This window comes from Panicum virgatum, chromosome 5K (genome assembly GCF_016808335.1).
Source record: "Panicum virgatum strain AP13 chromosome 5K, P.virgatum_v5, whole genome shotgun sequence".
Lineage (NCBI taxonomy): Eukaryota > Viridiplantae > Streptophyta > Magnoliopsida > Poales > Poaceae > Panicum > Panicum virgatum.
Window position 1 is genome coordinate 24,919,849 of NC_053140.1, and position 17,169 is coordinate 24,937,017.

Consider the following 17,169-nt stretch of genomic DNA (forward strand, 5'->3'; position numbering starts at 1 on the left):
CAGAGGATCCCTTCTTTTATTGAAATAACTCTTTTGCCGAGACTGGGCTGCTCGGAGATTTGCTTGTACTATTTTTACTTTCTCTTCAGCCTCGACCACTAATTCGGGTCCAAATAATTGACGTTCTCCAGTCTGGGACCAACTCAAAGGTGTTCGACACCGTCGACCATACAAGACCTCAAATGGTGCCATCTTCAGACTGGCCTGATAGCTGTTGTTATAAGAAAACTCAGCCAAGGATAAACACTTGTCCCAGTTCTTGTCAAAATGGATGACACATGCTCGAAGCATATCCTCAAGAATTTGATTCACCCTTTCGGTCTGGCCGTCATTCTGCGGATGGTAAGCTGAGCTTCGAATTAACTTGGTTCCGAGTGCTTCTTGGAGCTGCTCCCAAAACCTTGCCACAAACTGGGGACCACGATCCGAGATAATCGTTTTGGGGATACCGTGTAGACAGACAATCCGATCAATATAAATTTTAGCATATTTCTTGGCTCGATATTCAGTATGCACTGGAATAAAATGAGCGGTCTTTGTGAGCCTATCAACAATGACCCATATGGAATCATGATGCTGAGAAGTATTTGGTAAGCCCACTATGAAGTCCATGCTGATATCTTCCCATTTCCAAGGCGGAATTGGCAGCGGTTGGAGAGTTCGAGCAACCTTCAAGTGACTAGCTTTCACTCTCTGACAGGTGTCACACGCTGCGACATATTTGGCAATCTCTCTCTTCATGCGAGTCCACCAAAAATTTTGTTTTAGATCTTGGTACATCTTGGTGCTACCCGGATGAATAGAGAATTTCGAGAGATGTGCTTCGTCCAGGATTTGTTTCCGCAGCTCATGATTCTTTGGAACGAGTAGGCGGTCCTCGAACCACAAAATTCCTTGATGGTCCACTCGAAAACACTTGTATTTATTTTCACCTTCTACTACTTGCTGCTTGATGATACCAACACTTTTGTCGTGTAATTGTGCCATGATGACCTTGTCATAGAGTGTCGGTTCCACCGAAATATGATTCAAAGAGCCCTGAGGAATGATTTCTAATTTTAGCTTTTGCATTTCAGCACACAATGTGTCATTATACGACTCCACTGAAAGGCAATTGCAGTGGACCTTGCGACTGAGCGCATCGGCTACAACATTAGCCTTGCCTGGATGATAATGAACTTCCAGGTCATAATCTTTGATTAATTCCAACCATCTTCGTTGCCTCATATTCAGCTCACTTTGAGTGAAAATATATTTGAGACTCTTATGGTCGGTATAAATATTGCAATGAGTGCCCATAAGATAATGTCTCCAAAGCTTGAGAGCATGAATAACTGCGGCTAGCTCAAGATCATGAGTGGGATAATTTAGCTCGTGTGGCCGAAGAGCGCAGGAAGCATATGCTATAACCCGATTGTCTTGCATTAGAACACAACCAAGACCAGTACCTGAAGCATCACAATAAACGTCGTAGGGTTTATTGTTGTCAGGTTGAGCCAAGACTGGTGCAGTGGTTAGATGTGCTCTCAATGTATGGAATGCTTCATCGCACTTTGCATTCCATTTAAACTTGACATCCTTCCTTAGTAGTTCTGTCATGGGCTTAGCAATTCTGGAGAAGTCCGGAATAAATCTGCGGTAATACCCCGCTAAGCCGAGAAAACTGCGAATCTGATGAACTGAAGTAGGAGGTTTCCAGTCCATCACTTCTTGCACTTTGCTGGGATCAACTGAGATGCCTTCACTAGAAATAGTGTGACCCAGAAATTTGACTGTGTCTAGCCAGAATTCACACTTGGAGAATTTTGCATACAGCTTATGATCTCTGAGACGTTGAAGAACAATGCACAGATGTTGCTCATGTTCTGCCTCATTCTTGGAATAGATCAGAATGACGTCAATAAAAACTACGACAAATTTGTCAAGTTCCGGCATGAATACCGAGTTCATAAGATACATGAAATAAGCTGGCGCATTGGTGAGACCGAAAGACATAACTAGCTACTCATAGAGACCATATCTGGTTGAGAAAGCGGTCTTGGGAATATCACAAGGCCGGATTTTAATTTGATGATAACCCGAACGAAGATCAATCTTGGAGAAGATCTTTGCTCCCGCCAACTGATCAAACAGTACATCAATGTGGGGAAGTGGATATTTATTTTTGATGGTCACCGCATTGAGAGGCCGGTAGTCAACACACAACCTCAGACTGTCATCCTTTTTCTTTACGAACAATGCTGGACAGCCCCAAGGTGAAGCACTTGGGCGAATAAAACCCTTGTCCAACAGTTCTTGTAGCTGGATTTTTAGTTCGGGTAATTCTTTAGGCGGCATTCGGTATGGCCTTTTTGAAATAGGTGCTGTGCCAGGCTGAAGTTCAATGACAAATTCGATATCCCGGTCTGGTGGCATACCAGGTAAATCGTCCGGAAACACATCGGCATACTCACGGACTACCGGAATATCTTCGAGACGAATATCTTTCATGGCATAGGCACAAGAGTTGTTGCATTGGTGATGAGGTAAATATAGAACCGAATGACCATGAATGGGAGAATTTATTTCAACAGCTCGGGAAGAGATATCTAACATTACCCCATGTCTTTTCATCCAATCCATTCCTAGAATAATGTCCATACCTTCTAGTGGCAACAAGATTAAAGTGGTAGGAACAGTTTTACTACCCAAACTAAGTGGCGCATTATGAACGATTTGGTTTGATGCGACTTTACCACCCGGAGTAGATATCATGAATGACCCTTTCGTGTGACAGAAATCTAACCCAACCCTTGCTCCAAATTTAGAACTAATGAAGCTATGAGATGCACCAGAATCGAATAAGATAACAGTGGGGTGTTGGTTTATAGAGAATGTACCCGACATGATTGGTGCTCCCTCAGGAAGGTCAGCAAGGTTGGTGAAGTTAAGTCGGCCCTGCCTGACTTTAATGGTTTGCCTCTTGCCCTTGTTCTGATCATTTCTGCGAGAAGCCTGCCCTTGAGTTTGTCCCGCCTGGGGGCACATCTTGGCAAAGTGATCCGGACTCCCGCATCTGAAACAGCGGTTATTATTATCGGGGCGAGCGGCTGGCTGAGCATTCGGCCTAGGGCCGTTCTGCTGCTGCTGTGGTGCAAATCGAGCTTGCTGAGGAAGCCCGAATCGAGTCTGCTGCTGCTGTTGAGGAGGCCGAATAATCCAACGCCCTGGCTGAGGGGCCTTCTGAGAGGATGCGGGTGGGTTATTCTACACAATACGGTACCTCGGTGCAGAGGCACTCGAGGGTCCAGCAGGTGCCTTGCGCTTCTTTTCAGCCCGGTGAGCGGAAATAAGATCCTCCTGGGAGATAGCCATATTCACCAATTCATTGAAAGTGTCCGCACGGACAAGATTTAGCCTTTCTTGTAACTTGGTGCAAAGGCCTCGATGGAAGCGTTCACGCTTCTTAGCGTCGGTGTCCGCGTGATGTCCAGCATATTGACACAATTGATGGAATACTTGGGCATACTGCACCACAGTACGAGTGCCCTGAGTTAAAGCCAAGAACTCGTTGAGCTTACGGTCAAGAAGTCCAGCTGGTATATGATGATCTCGAAAAGCCACCTTGAACTCATTCCAATTCACCACATGATCAGCCGGTAGCATCCTGTGGTAATGATCCCACCACATACGAGCTAATCCGTGAAGCTGCTGCGCGGCGTATCGAGTCTTGTTCGCTTCGGAACAAGGAGTGGTCAATAGAGAAAACTTGGACTCGATTGTGCGAATCCAAGCGTCCGCGTCCAGAGGCTCATCCGCTTTACTGAACAGCGGAGGCTGAGTGCTGAGGAAATCTTGGTAGCTCGCCTCTTGTGCGTGATGAGCATGATGCCCACCCCGCGGTTGTTGCTGAGCTTGAACCAGCTGCCGCAAAATTTCCGTCTGGGCGGCAAGAACCTCAGCGATACCCACTGGTGGAGGAGGTGGAGGTGGATCGCCATTCCCCCCGGCTCCAAAACCACTAGGGGTGCCTCGAGTTGATCCAACCATCTGAAATGTGAGTACTTTTGTATTAGGATTAACATTATCATCATTTCAAACGGAATGTGCAACTCAAATGACATGGAAGTAATGGGAATTGCTTAAATCAGGTGGTGCAGCAAAACCAGTGGTACGAAAACGCTCATAACTGGAGTTCTGTACATGATATAAACTTGAAATGTTTACAAGAGATAGACAATTTCATGAGCTACAACTTTGGTAGTCATCACAAAGTCAGATTTCCAGAGTAAGTCGAAAAATTCATTTACTCCTCCTCTGGTCTTTCTGTTTTTCAGAAAACAGAGCTTCTGTAATTGGCGATTATCTCCCGTGTTAATGATCCGTTTGGGCTGAAATTTTGCGAGTATTTCCACGATGAAATTTGGAACAACTTTGGTATTCAACTCAGGAGCTAAATCCGAAAGGAAAAGAGGATAAAAATTCGAACTTGCTGCTGCCTTCAGCTTTTCACAGATCACTGATAATTCACATTAGTAGCATTAGGGATTCATTACATCCATCATCCTCTCATTTCTACTTGGTTACTCCTAACCTCAGTACTAAGGGGGTTACTCAACTCTAAGTTAGCCTAGTAGCCATGATCCAAAAGTAGGCCACACTAAGAGGAGTCTACAAAAGCTAAGAAAACAGCGCCTCGGTCTACATGTTGACCGATGCCTCACTTGCCGCGGGAGTGTGAACCTCAACCGGTGCGGGCTGCGGTGCCTGGTCCTCGGAGTCCATCTCTGAAATGCCCTCGATCTCCTGAGGCTCTTCCTCCTCGTCCACCTGCATCTCGTCGGGAGGTGCGTGAAGGGCATCCTGCGTGTGCTGTATCGCGTGGAGCTGCCCCTGGGCCTCGTCCAACTCAAGCTGCAGGTTGTGAAACTGGTCCTCCCAGAAGTTGATCGTAGCGTCACGATCCGACACCGTGTCCTGAAGCTCGTGAACCTAGCTGTGGAGCTGGGCGATAAGAGTAGCCCTGCTCTCGAGCTCGGTACTAGCCTCCTGAAGCTGCCCATCTCTCAGCTGGACCGCCAGGTGCAAGGCCTGAGCGTGGTCCACCAACTGAGCGACGGCGTAACTCTGGTAAGTGAGAAGTCTGTAAAGACCGTCCAAGCACATCGCTGCCGTCTGAAGTGCCCCGACCGGGTCAAGGGTAGCGACCACGTCCACGTGTGCCATCCGGTCGAGCCAAAGCGGGTATGCCGGGTCTGTTGCAAGGAACAACCCGAACGCGGTCAGAACCACCTCCAGAGGGTGCGAAGAGCAAAAAGTGGTCATCGCCCTCATGGTGGTAAGCTCTCAAATGTCCAGCAGGTAGTGACCGACCACCTGAGTCACGATCGGCTCCCACCCGTTGAGCGGGTGCTGCGGGATCACCATCGTCACACTGCAGCGACGAACTCCGTCCTCCACAAACTCGTGGCCATCGTAAACCGGTGGCTGGAGGTAACCGGCTGCACTCAAAAGCTCCCAAAGATGGCGAGGAAATCCGTCCCAGTGCAGGCAAGCGGAGTGCACGTGTCCCTGCGCGTCAACGACCAGCAGATCTTCCATCTGTCCCAACAAAAGACCGATGGATCAGCTGAGGGTAACAAGAACTACTAACTCTGGACAGTAAAAGAAATTGCCAAAACGATAGATAATTTGCTTCAAAAATTCTCAAAAATTCACACAAGATCCCTCTAATAATAAGGAACGATTCATCTAGTCATCACTAAGATCAATTCGGAATCTGTGGGGGTGATATGCTCAGATATTCAGAGTGATGTCAACCAGGAAAACTGAGTGTCCAGAGAGGGTGTATTTTGACCATAACTCTAAAACCATATGTCAAAAAATTTTTAAATTTTTATGGTAAGTTCATCACTCAGTTTTCTACAACTTTCATGTTGAACTATTTTTAGTTTGAACAACTTTTAAGGGTCGCAAAATTTCAGTTGTCTATACTGTTCCGAGTTATCAGTTTTACATAGTGTTGATCTAAAATCACAAATACCAAGCTAGAAGGCTTCAAAAATTTTCAAATTTTTACAGAAGCTTGATAACCTAGGAAGCATCATTTCGTCTTATTACCCCAAGTTGATTTGAGTAACTTAACAGAAGGTTAAAATTCGTGGAAGACAAGTTGCAGACTTTCGGGATACTCCTTAGGATAGGGTTTTAGCTGATTTGCTTGTGATTTCTCCAAGATTTCTTTGTTACCCTTTTTAAGAATGAATGCAGAATCTATCCGTCCTCACCAAGGAAAAGAATTGCCAAGTAACCTTGGTCTTACGCATATGACTTTGGTGGCATACATATTACGCTTCTCACTATATAGTTACCCGATGTAGCTAGATAGCCTAGAATTCGGTTTCGAGTTAGTGTACCTGCAGAAAATTTGACAATATATAGGTTGAACCTTCCGTGCCAGCACTCACGAAAGTGTTCCCATGCATTACCGATCACTATAGAACCGGCATCCATACAATTACCGCCGTATAGACAACGTTAAGCATACGTCATCGAAACAACGTATTGACTGAGTACCGTCTTTGACGGGGAATTGAATTCCAATTTCGAACCATTACTCCCCATATTTTCAACCGAAGTTGGTATATGGGCAGCAGCTCAAGTAGGCCACTGCTTGAGCTCCAGCGTTCGGCTCGCATCACCGACGGGAAGGTCAGACTCCCTCAGCTGACTGAGTAAGCATACCTTCGTGGCGATGATGTAGTTGCAGAATTTAAATTACGGAATTTAATTACTGAAAGTAACGTGCTGGAAGTTAGCCATACAAAATAAGCCACCTGATTATACCCATAAGATTCCCAAGGGCTTTACGTCCTAGACTTGTCCTTGGAGATCCTAAATTCTTTCAAAAACTTTAGTAGTTTTGAAGTCAAGTTTTAATTTGTTATTTTGAAACCGAGGTTGCCATCTCTGGTAGGCTGTCTGCGTGCTCTGATGCTAGCTGTAGCGGAACCACCCAAAACTACTGGGCCCGGGTGCACTGATCTTTGTTGCTAAGCAACTCCGACCCAAATTGGCACTCACCGGTAGTTCCTCGAGTGAAGCCTCGATAAAAGCCACGCTATTCCAGGATCAGTAGACAACACTCACACGAAGGTGAGCCCAGAGATTACAACACAGAACATTTCATACATCTCAGAGTGATTGCAGTGGAAAAGAAATTTATTACAAACCATGTTCAAAGTAGTAAAGTTCTACAGAGTTCCATCTACTCAATTATTCAAGTCTCATTGTTCAGCGGAAGCATTAAAAGATAACTTGCGAGATAACGTGACACATCGATAAAGCCCGTACGAATGCGTCACTCAGCGGGAGGGTGATTAGCACCAGCTGAAGGGCCATCCCACTCAACAGACCAACCCGGAGGCAAGGTACACGGCCAAGTAAGACTTGCAAACAGATCTTCAAAGTTAGTACCTGAAAACAGTGCCACAAGCAAGGCTGAGTATACTAATACTCAGCAAGACTGACCCGTCTCCGGATATATCATAGTCTGATAACTAGACATGCAAGGCTTTTTGGTTTGTGGGGTTTGTTTGCCCAAAATGCCGCTAAGAGTTGATCCTTACTTTCAGGTTTTACCTACCCAGATTCTAGTTGGATTTAACCATTCTAAGTTTGCAACTAACTCTACACAAACATGGTAGAGCAACCATTTAATCAACCAGCAGTATTATCATCATCAAGTTCCACTTGTTACTCTATGTGACCGAAATCATTAAGCAATCTCATGCCGTGAGAGGTGGACGATTCCGAATCGAATTTCAACCTAGCCAGGGAAACCTAGACCACACGCATGGGGATCGACTTCGCTCCCGCCCACGCTACTCTTCCCCTTTCTTTCCAGTCCGTGGATCCGGAACACCCTCCCCGACTACAGAGTCCGACCACTCTGCACCCGTACGTCGCGACAAAAATATAAACCCTACTTCTATCAGGAGGGTGCGAGATCGTTCCACTCGCCGGTCCAATCAGGTACTTAAGCTTACCGATTACCATATTTCTCGGTATGTGGCTAGTACTTTCAAACGCTTAACGAAATGAGCCACACACCGCGACCTTAGCCATTTTTGACTACACCAGCGGGGTATCACGACTACACAACCCCGCCCGTTGTCCTTATATTTCAGCAGGAATTAAAGGCAGTACAATTCCTATTTGCTCGCGAGAGGCAGGAAACCACTCGACTTCTACCGTACCTATTTAGCATGGCAACTAGTCGATAAAAAGATCCGGTAGCATATATAGGTTCATAGGGACCATGCATCTAAGGTTTTCGATCAACTCCTAGAAAACTTAAATGCAGAAAACAAAATATTACAAAACATTAATAAAAAGATAGCTGAATGATAATTCGGAAATAGTGGGATTATGCTCCGGGGCTTGCCTTCCTGGGCACTGTCAGGCAGAAAATCTTCTGGGGCTTGGCCCAGGTCTTGAGATGAGTTAGCACAATTCAGATTGACCTCCTGATCCACACGAGAGTCCGCGGGCACCAGCTCGTTGTCACCGTCCGCGAGATTAACCGTTTCTATATGCAATGCAAGATTATGAGTCACTCATGGATAACGATTCCTTTCCTTCACGATAAAGTTGTAGTTCAACAAAGTTAAATTTAGTGATGATTTTACTTTTTATTTCATGGGCAGTCGTTTATAGAGTAGTAAACATAACTACGTTTCTTCATGAATGAGTGGGGGTTTTGGTTTTCATTTTCAATTTCAACACATAGCAGGCTTTCATTATTTCATAACAACAAAACTACTAATGAGCTAGTGATGAAAAACTCAAGTAACACAGATCCAAACTTAAGCATTCATGGTATAAATTTCAGCATCTACCATAGAGCACAAACTATAACTATTCATGAAAAAGGATTACTCTAGTTGCTTCACCTTTTTGTGCAGAATGTTCAACATGGGTTCTGGTGCTACAAATTTTATGGGAGCAACTTCAAAGAATATACTCAGCACTGAAATTTTTCCAGATTTTATACGCTTATACAGCAGAGGTGATAAAAAGAATAAAAACAGCAAGCCATTAAACTAGATTAATTCTACAGAAAGTTTTACTAAGGATTTGGTTCTCAAATTTTTACCAGAGACTATTCATGAGCTAAACATACTACAGAAAAATTTTCAAGATTTAACTCAGAATGATAAATTATTTATGCAGTTAACTTAGCATGAGTTAGCATAAATTTCTCAAGGTGCATTTTATCAGAACTGTATATGAACTTTTTATTACAGATAGAAAATACTCTAAACAAGATCATGCCCAAAAATCATGATCAGAAACATTGTGGATTACTCAGAACAAAAATAGTAAATCTAGCCCTAAGATGCTAAGCATGTTTATTCATCAAAGCAAAACTCAGTAACTGCAGCTTAAAATTTTTAGACAGGAACACAGAGCTAAAAAGAGACTCCATAAATAAATATAGATTTTTCTGAGCATAAGAACTATATATGAAGAATTAAGTTGATTAAACAAGCATAAATCATGGTATATAGGAATTGAACTCTAATAAATCTGAAATTTAGGGATTAGCAGGGATTCAGTGGCACATGCATGTAGTAAAAATTTCAGAGCAAGTTCATGTGCTTATTTTCCAGAATTAAATCGAGAAAGATAACAACAGATTAGAGAATCTTGATTGTTCCAATATGATAACTGTTTTGGTTGGGTGCCATCTTTTTACTGTGATATTAAAATTCCATTAGTGATTTCTTAATTGTTCCAAAAATCAAGGTCATTTGATGAGCAGAACTTCATGAACATGCATAAGGTGGTTTTCTTATTCTTTTTCCCCAATTAAAATTGGTTGGGTTTCTGCAGATCTGTCTGTTACAAAATTTGTATATTTTGTCACAAGGATTCCAGATCAGTTGAGTTTACATTTTTCCGATTTTTCTGTGATTTGTTTCGTATTTTAGAAGTTCACTGATATACACTGGAATACTTTGCAGAAACACCCTTGAACGAAAAAAAGAATTTACAACCGGGTCCTTCGCCGGCCTTCTCCGCCGTGGCATCTTGCCGGTGGTGTTCTGCGATGCAGGGCTTACCGGGGCTGCCACGGGGAGGCGCGTGGGAGAGAAGGGATCGAGGAACACCTACCCTGGTCGACGTTCGAGTGTTTGGTGCACGGGTTCGAGCTCGTCGGCGTTGATGGCGGGTCGGTTGTTCGTTTCGCCGGCGCTGGAGGTGAAGGAGGGCTCGGGGTAGGGGAATAGGGTGCGCATGAGCACGGCGGGAGCTTGTGGATGCTCTTGGGTTAGCAGTCGGGCTCGGTCTCCTTCGGAGCTGGCCGGTCCGCGGTGAGCCCAAGCTCACCGGCGGCGGCGCAGAAGGGGAACGGCGTCGGGAGGAGGTTTGGGTTCAATTCCGCGTGCGTGGAGCTTAACTAGGAGGTGGCGAAGCTGCTGCGGTGGTCGGAGGGGGCAATGTAGGGCTGGGTTAGCCGGTCCGCGCGAGCTGGACCTCGGCGGCCAGGGCGGAGGGAGGAAGGAGGAGAAGGGGCGCGACGGTGGAGTTCTGGGGGTCTTTATAGGCCAAGGAGCTCCTGGGCGAGGGATATAGCTACTGGGGGCGGTCGATTTGGCCCTGGGTGAGTCGACAGCGAGCGGGCGGAGCGGCAGCGGCGCGGCGCATGGCGGGGGGTGTCGTGGCGGCTCGGGGAGCGGCCTGGGACGCGTGTGGGCGTGGGAGGGCGCCAAGGGGCAGGCCAGGTGGCGCTGGGGGTTTTCCCCGGGTCCATTTGGCCGCGGACGCGCGGTGGACGAAGTCCACCGGCGGCGTACGGCGGGCGGTGCGAACAGAGCAGGCCGGGGGAGAGAGAGATGGAGATAAGGGCATATTTGTGATTTCTGAAAATCCAGGGACCCCTCGGTAATCTAAAAATATCTTCTATTTAGAGGGCTCAAATGAAAAAGTTTTGAATACCACTTTTGCATAACTTTTCGAGATCTACAACTTTTGTGTTATGCAAATTTTCATTTGAAACTCACATTTTGAACTATTGGTACATTTGCAAATTTGCACAAAAGAACTTTAGTTTTATTCAGTTTTTGACTTGATTTTGGCTGAAGTTCAATTGAGCACATGTCAATTGAAACACCTCTCATGAGCCAACTAAAATTTTGTGCACAACTTTGAATTAAATTTTGAGTAGCTTTTCACTCCTTTTTCTTTTTCATTTAATTTCTTTTATATGATTTGTCTTTTATTTGCCCCTTTCTCTTTGAATTAATTTCCCAAATTTTTCTTTTTAGTTTAACTAAGGTACATTGATTGGATTTAAATGTACTGACACCAGAGGTGTCACACTCTGCAGTGAACCTCATGGCCGCTTGGTTACAAGGCCACCCAACTCCCCAAATACAATGCCTCCACTAACCCAACCCAATTCCTCATGGCCTACGAAGGAACCATCGCTTCGAACGGAGGTGATGACTCCACCATGGCCAAGTTCTTCGTCATGGCCTGCGAAGGTTCTATCGCCAACTGGTACTCCTACCTGCCTCCACAATCAATCAACAATTGGTACCAGCTGAAAGGAAGGCTCCTCCAAGACTTCCAAGTCTTCAAAAGACTAAGTACAAACACTGTGAAAGATTTCAAATGCCCTCAGAATGACCGTGAGCCCCTCTATGACTACTTTCGAAGGTTCGTCCAAAAGAAGGCTCAAATACCAAACTTCCCAGAAAAAAGACGCAATAGAAAAATGCATCGAGGGTCTCCTGCCTGGCCAGCTTGCTTCCCACCTCATAAGGGAACCTCCGAGGACCCTCGAGGAACTCTATACAGAAGCAGAGAAGTATGCAAAGTTAGATGCCGACCATCGCAGAAGGGTTGAGCAAAGAAGAATCATGCGTCAGGCAGAAAAGTACAACCAACAAACATGGCAGCAAGAGAAGTAGCCAGCTCAGCAGCTCATCTTACCTGTGGAACCTTTGCAAGATGACGAGGATTAGATAACCCTCGATCCATTCATAAGACCACCAAAGTTGGAATCTCAACATACAAACGACAGGCAACCTTCGTCCGGAGCACGGGGCAGAGGCCGTGGTAGAGGAAGAGGCCGAGGTCGTAGACCTTTGCGTGAGCCCAAAAAAATCTTCTGTCACTTCCATGGGCCCGGTTCTGACCACAGAACAAACCAGTGCCCGAAGAAGAAGAAGACCCTCAAATGAATGGAATCTGAGAAAAAAGCCAAGCTAGTTGGACACACTACATGGCCTCAAACTCCACAAACACAACCCCCGCAAATACAATACACAAAGCCTCCGTTTGTCCCACCACCTCCATTCACCCAAACATACCGCCTACTCACATACAACTAAAACTACAACCCCAACTGGCAGTCGCAGCCAAACCCTCAAACACAACCGAGTCAACCCACCACTCAAGCTCAGCCAACACAAGAGCAACTACCTCAACCCCTAGTCCACCCACCAAAACAAGAAAACCAAACCACAAATAGCCAACCCTCGGCACTACCAACCTTCAGGATGATCATGCCCATCTCCAGAGGTTCCACCCTGGACTTAGAGAACAAGAGGCAACGCAGAGACTACTTCAGACAAGTCCATTGAATTATCTTCGAAGGTCCCACCAAGAGAACCCAGTGGTCACACTCCCCGATCACCTTCTCCGAAGAAGACGTCAATCTCATCAGCTACCCACATACAAATGCTTTGGTCATTGAGGCAAACATTCAGGTCTTTAGGATTGGCAAGATATTAGTCGATACTGGCAGTTCTGCGGATATCATCTTCTCAGACACCTTCGATCGAATTGGCATTGACAGAAACCTGCTTCAACCTTCGAAATTCCCTCTAATGGGATTCGGAGGAAAAAGAGTAAATGCTATCGGCAAGATGTCACTCCCCGTGTCCTTCGGAGACACGGCAAATGCAAGAACAGAACACATCACCTTCGATGTAGTGAAAATGCCCTACCCATACAGTGAAATCCTCGGAAGGGGTACTATCAACAAATTTGAAGCCATTGTTCATCAACTGTATCCATGCATGAAAATCCCAGCTGCAGCAGGAGTTATCACAGTCCGTGGAGATCAACAACTTGCAAGAGACATTGAGCGGGGTGTTACCCCAAGCCAGAAAAATATTCACAACCTCTGGATAGACCAAAAAACCTCCTCTGCCAAAGAACAGTAGAGATACAAAGAGAAAACAACCATCGAAGAAGACTGTGAAGTCAAGAAGGTTCCCCTAGATGAGCACCTTCTTGACAAGCTTGTAACTATCAATGCAACTCTCGAGCCGGAGGAAGAAAAAAACTCCTCAAGTTCCTTCACAAGAATCAAGACATTTTTGCATGGTCCGCTAGCGACCTTCGGGGTGTCAGCAGGGATATCATTGAACATCGCATAGACATCAACCCCAACATCAAGCCAAAAAAATAGAAGCTTCGAAAAATGGCAGATGAAAAAGTTGCAGCAGTCAAAGCCGAAGTTCAGAGATTACTAGACACAAATGTTATTCGAGAGGTCAAGTACCCAACCTGGCTGGCAAATACTGTGCCAGTCAAAAAGAAGAATGGCAAATGGCGCATGTGCATCGATTTCACCGACCTCAACAAAGCCTGCCCGAAGGATGACTTCCCGCTGCCAAGAATCGACAGAGTTGTTGACGATGCAGCAAACAGTCAGCTCATGTCCCTGCTAGATTGTTTCTCCGACTATCATCAGATCTGGATGAGGAAAGAAGATGAGGAAAAAACAAGCTTCATCACCCCCTTCGGCACCTACTGCTTTGTAAGGATGCCCGAAGGATTAAAAAACGCAGGACATTCTTTCTCCAGAATGTCTTCGGTGGTCCTAGAACATCAACTCAGAAGAAATGTTCTAGCCTATGTGGATGATATTGTTGTGACCAGCTCAGTAAGAAGCAATCATGTGGTTGACCTGGCTGAAACCTTCACCAGCCTAATAAAAGCAGGGTTGTCCCTAAACCCTAACAAGTGCATTTTTGGAGTTCACAAAGGAAAGGTTTTGGGTTGCCTCATGTCCACTAAAAGGGATTGAGGCCAATCCTGACAAAGTTAAAGCTCTCTGGAACAAGGAGGAGCCCAAGTCCATCAAGGACATCCAGAAACTCACAGGAAGGATAGCGGCCTTAAACAGATTCATCCCTCGATCTGCCGACCGAAATTTACCATTCTTCAAAGTCCTTCGCAACGCGAACAAATTTGAGTGGGGCCACGAGCAAAGTGAAGCTCTTCAGGCACTCAAAAACCACCTTCAAAACATGGTCAAAATGACCTCGCCCTATCTGAAGGATGTGTTGCTTCTTTACATCGCAGCATCTTACTCCGCCGTCAGTGCAGCTCTTGTACTTAGGAGAGAGGTCAAAGGACAGAAGAAACAGTTACCTGTCTACTTTGTGTCCAAAGCTCATGCAGGCTCAAAGCTTCTATATTCAGAGCTTGAAAAAATTGCATACGCAGTAATCATGTCTACTAGGAAGCTTCGCCATTACTTCGAAGCTCACAAGATTATAGTAGTGACAGATCAAACTTTACATGATCTGTTCAGTAATAGAGAGGCTTCAGTCAGAATTGCCAAATGGGCCTAGGAGCTCTTTGAGTTCTACATTGACTTTGAGAGGAGAACGGCCGTCAAGTCACAAGTCCTGGCGGATTTCATTGTCGATTGGACAAGGAGGAACCTTCGACTGAAACTTGGATCGTGCACTGCGACGGGGCCTAGTGCAACGATGGAGCGGGTATCGCTGCAATCATAGAGTCTCCCTCGGGAGCAAAATCAAGATACGTAGCACGTCTAAGCTTCGGCAACCTCGAATCATCAACCAAAAACACCACCGAGTACGAAGTCTTGCTCTTGGGACGTCGCAAACTGAAAGCCCTTGGTCATCAAAATTTCATAGTCATAACAGATTCGAAGGTTGTCAGAGATCATGTTGAAAAGGACTCAGAGGCAAGAAAACCAGAGCTCATAGAGTATCTCGATGCCGTGAGAGCCTTGAAAAAGTATTTCAAGGGCTTCGATATTGTACATATTCCGAGGCATATGAACAACGAAGCTGACAAGCTGGCAAAAACAGCATCAAGAAAAGAACAATTACCTTCGGATGTATTTTTCAAAGAAATCACAGAACTTTCGGTCAAACCGAAGAAAGAAAAGCAGGTCTTAGTCATCTCAGCTGAAGACTGGAGAACACCCCATAATGGAGTACCTTCGGGGAAACAATGAGCTAGCAAGTGAAAAAGAGGAGAAAAAATGTTCCAGAGAGCAAGGGGCAATATAATCTCCGAGGGAGAGCTGTTCAAGTCAGGCGTCACTAGCCCATGGCTAAAATACATTTCAACACCCTAAGGTATTGAACTGCTGAAAGAAATTTACTCTGGTTTCTGTTAACATTTCTTAGTGCAATCACTAGGAATGGTTAATTCTTAGCAACAACGCCAGAAATGCATGTTGGCAGTCCTTAGTGCAATCACTAGAAATGAGAGCGCCGAACCCATCCTAGCAACTGCACCCAAGGGGTGCCACTCTTGTGGTATAATCAATACGATTATAGATGGATCCACAAGTGCACGGATATACCATTGTAGCATTTCACCCAGAGAGTAAGGGTATCGTTATTTATTTGTGTCCCAAAGGATGGTAGCGGCAAAGGTATTGTACTCAACATTAACCATGACATTGTGCCTCAAGCAATAGGCAATACTCTAACAGGGGTAAGTCTAGATAAAGAATAAGCAAGGGTAATGCGACACAGCACACAACCAGACTCCAAGAGGAAGGAATAAAAGAGAGAAACTATAAAACAAAGAACTACTTTATCCTACATCAAGTCAGCTGGAGCTTAGGCTAGGTTAGGTGTTCTAGTGCTTCTATCCAAAGCTGGGCTCTTGTTAGATCATGGTTAGGACTGCAGGTGCCAGGAAAATGGGATAGCGGGGAGAAGGTCCCGCACCGGAGTACATCTAGTCTCGTTACCTCTTTGCATGAACTCCTACACCGAAACCGAACGTCGGGGAGTACGCTAAACACAACACCGCTATTACACCGGATGGACAGGGCTGTCACCACCTGCCGTCTACCCCAGTCACACTGTGGAGCACGGTCATACTCGAAGGATCCCACATACCCGAGCACCACGCTCGTGTATGAAGTCACTACTCTAGTGCCCCCAGGTCTCCCACCCTTCGGATGGACGAGTAAAACAATAGAGCAAGCCCGAAAGCACAACGAACCTCTATTCGTACCCGGATCATCTAGCCTAACCAAGACCGTAGCATAACTTATGAATGAACTGAGCATGGATTGATAAACTATCAAGATAGTAAAGCAACCATGACAAAACTCTATATTATGAATAGAAGTCTGACAAGTCGGATACAAAGCCATACTAGGAGCCGAGGATTGCTCAACGACCCCGAGGACGACTTGCTCGCTAAAGAGAACTAGCCTAGCTCCACTACCTAGCTATAAGAGCAAGAGAGAGGAGGGCCTTCTTGGAGAGAATGGAATGAAGTGTGTGTGTGTGTTGAGGGGGGTGGAGGAGAGGCCAATTTATAGCTCTAGAGGTCGGTTTCCCACCAACGCACATATGGAAGGTGATCAGGTGCCTTGGCAGCCACTCCTCCTCGAAGTGCACCTGGACGGGAACCAGGCCAGGTTCGGCTGACCCCACCTGGCAGCCTCTCGGCCTGATCTTCTGCTGGTTGGTACATCCTTTGATCCTTATCCTTATCCTCTGGTGCATCTTGCGTGGAGGCCCTATTTCCTTTGACATGTGGGCCCTCTTTGTAAGGGTGTGACGCCGGATGCGATATTCTGTATAGTTGTATGGCGTCTGCTGTGTGTTTTCGTCTTATTCCGCTCCTGCTCATCTAAAATGTCCAAAACTCGAAAACAACAGTGGAGCAAGGTTAGTGATACAAATATGTGAGTAAGGCATGTAGTTTTCCTTTATTATTGAGTATAGTTGACGGGTGAAAATGGCACTTCAGCACCGTCAACAACTCCCCCAAGCTAGCCCTTTGCTCGTCCCGAGCAAAGTTTTAGACTTAGGTTGTTGATCAGGAGTTGCTACAATGTCGCATTCCTGACTTATGCCCAAGGCACAACCGAGTGTT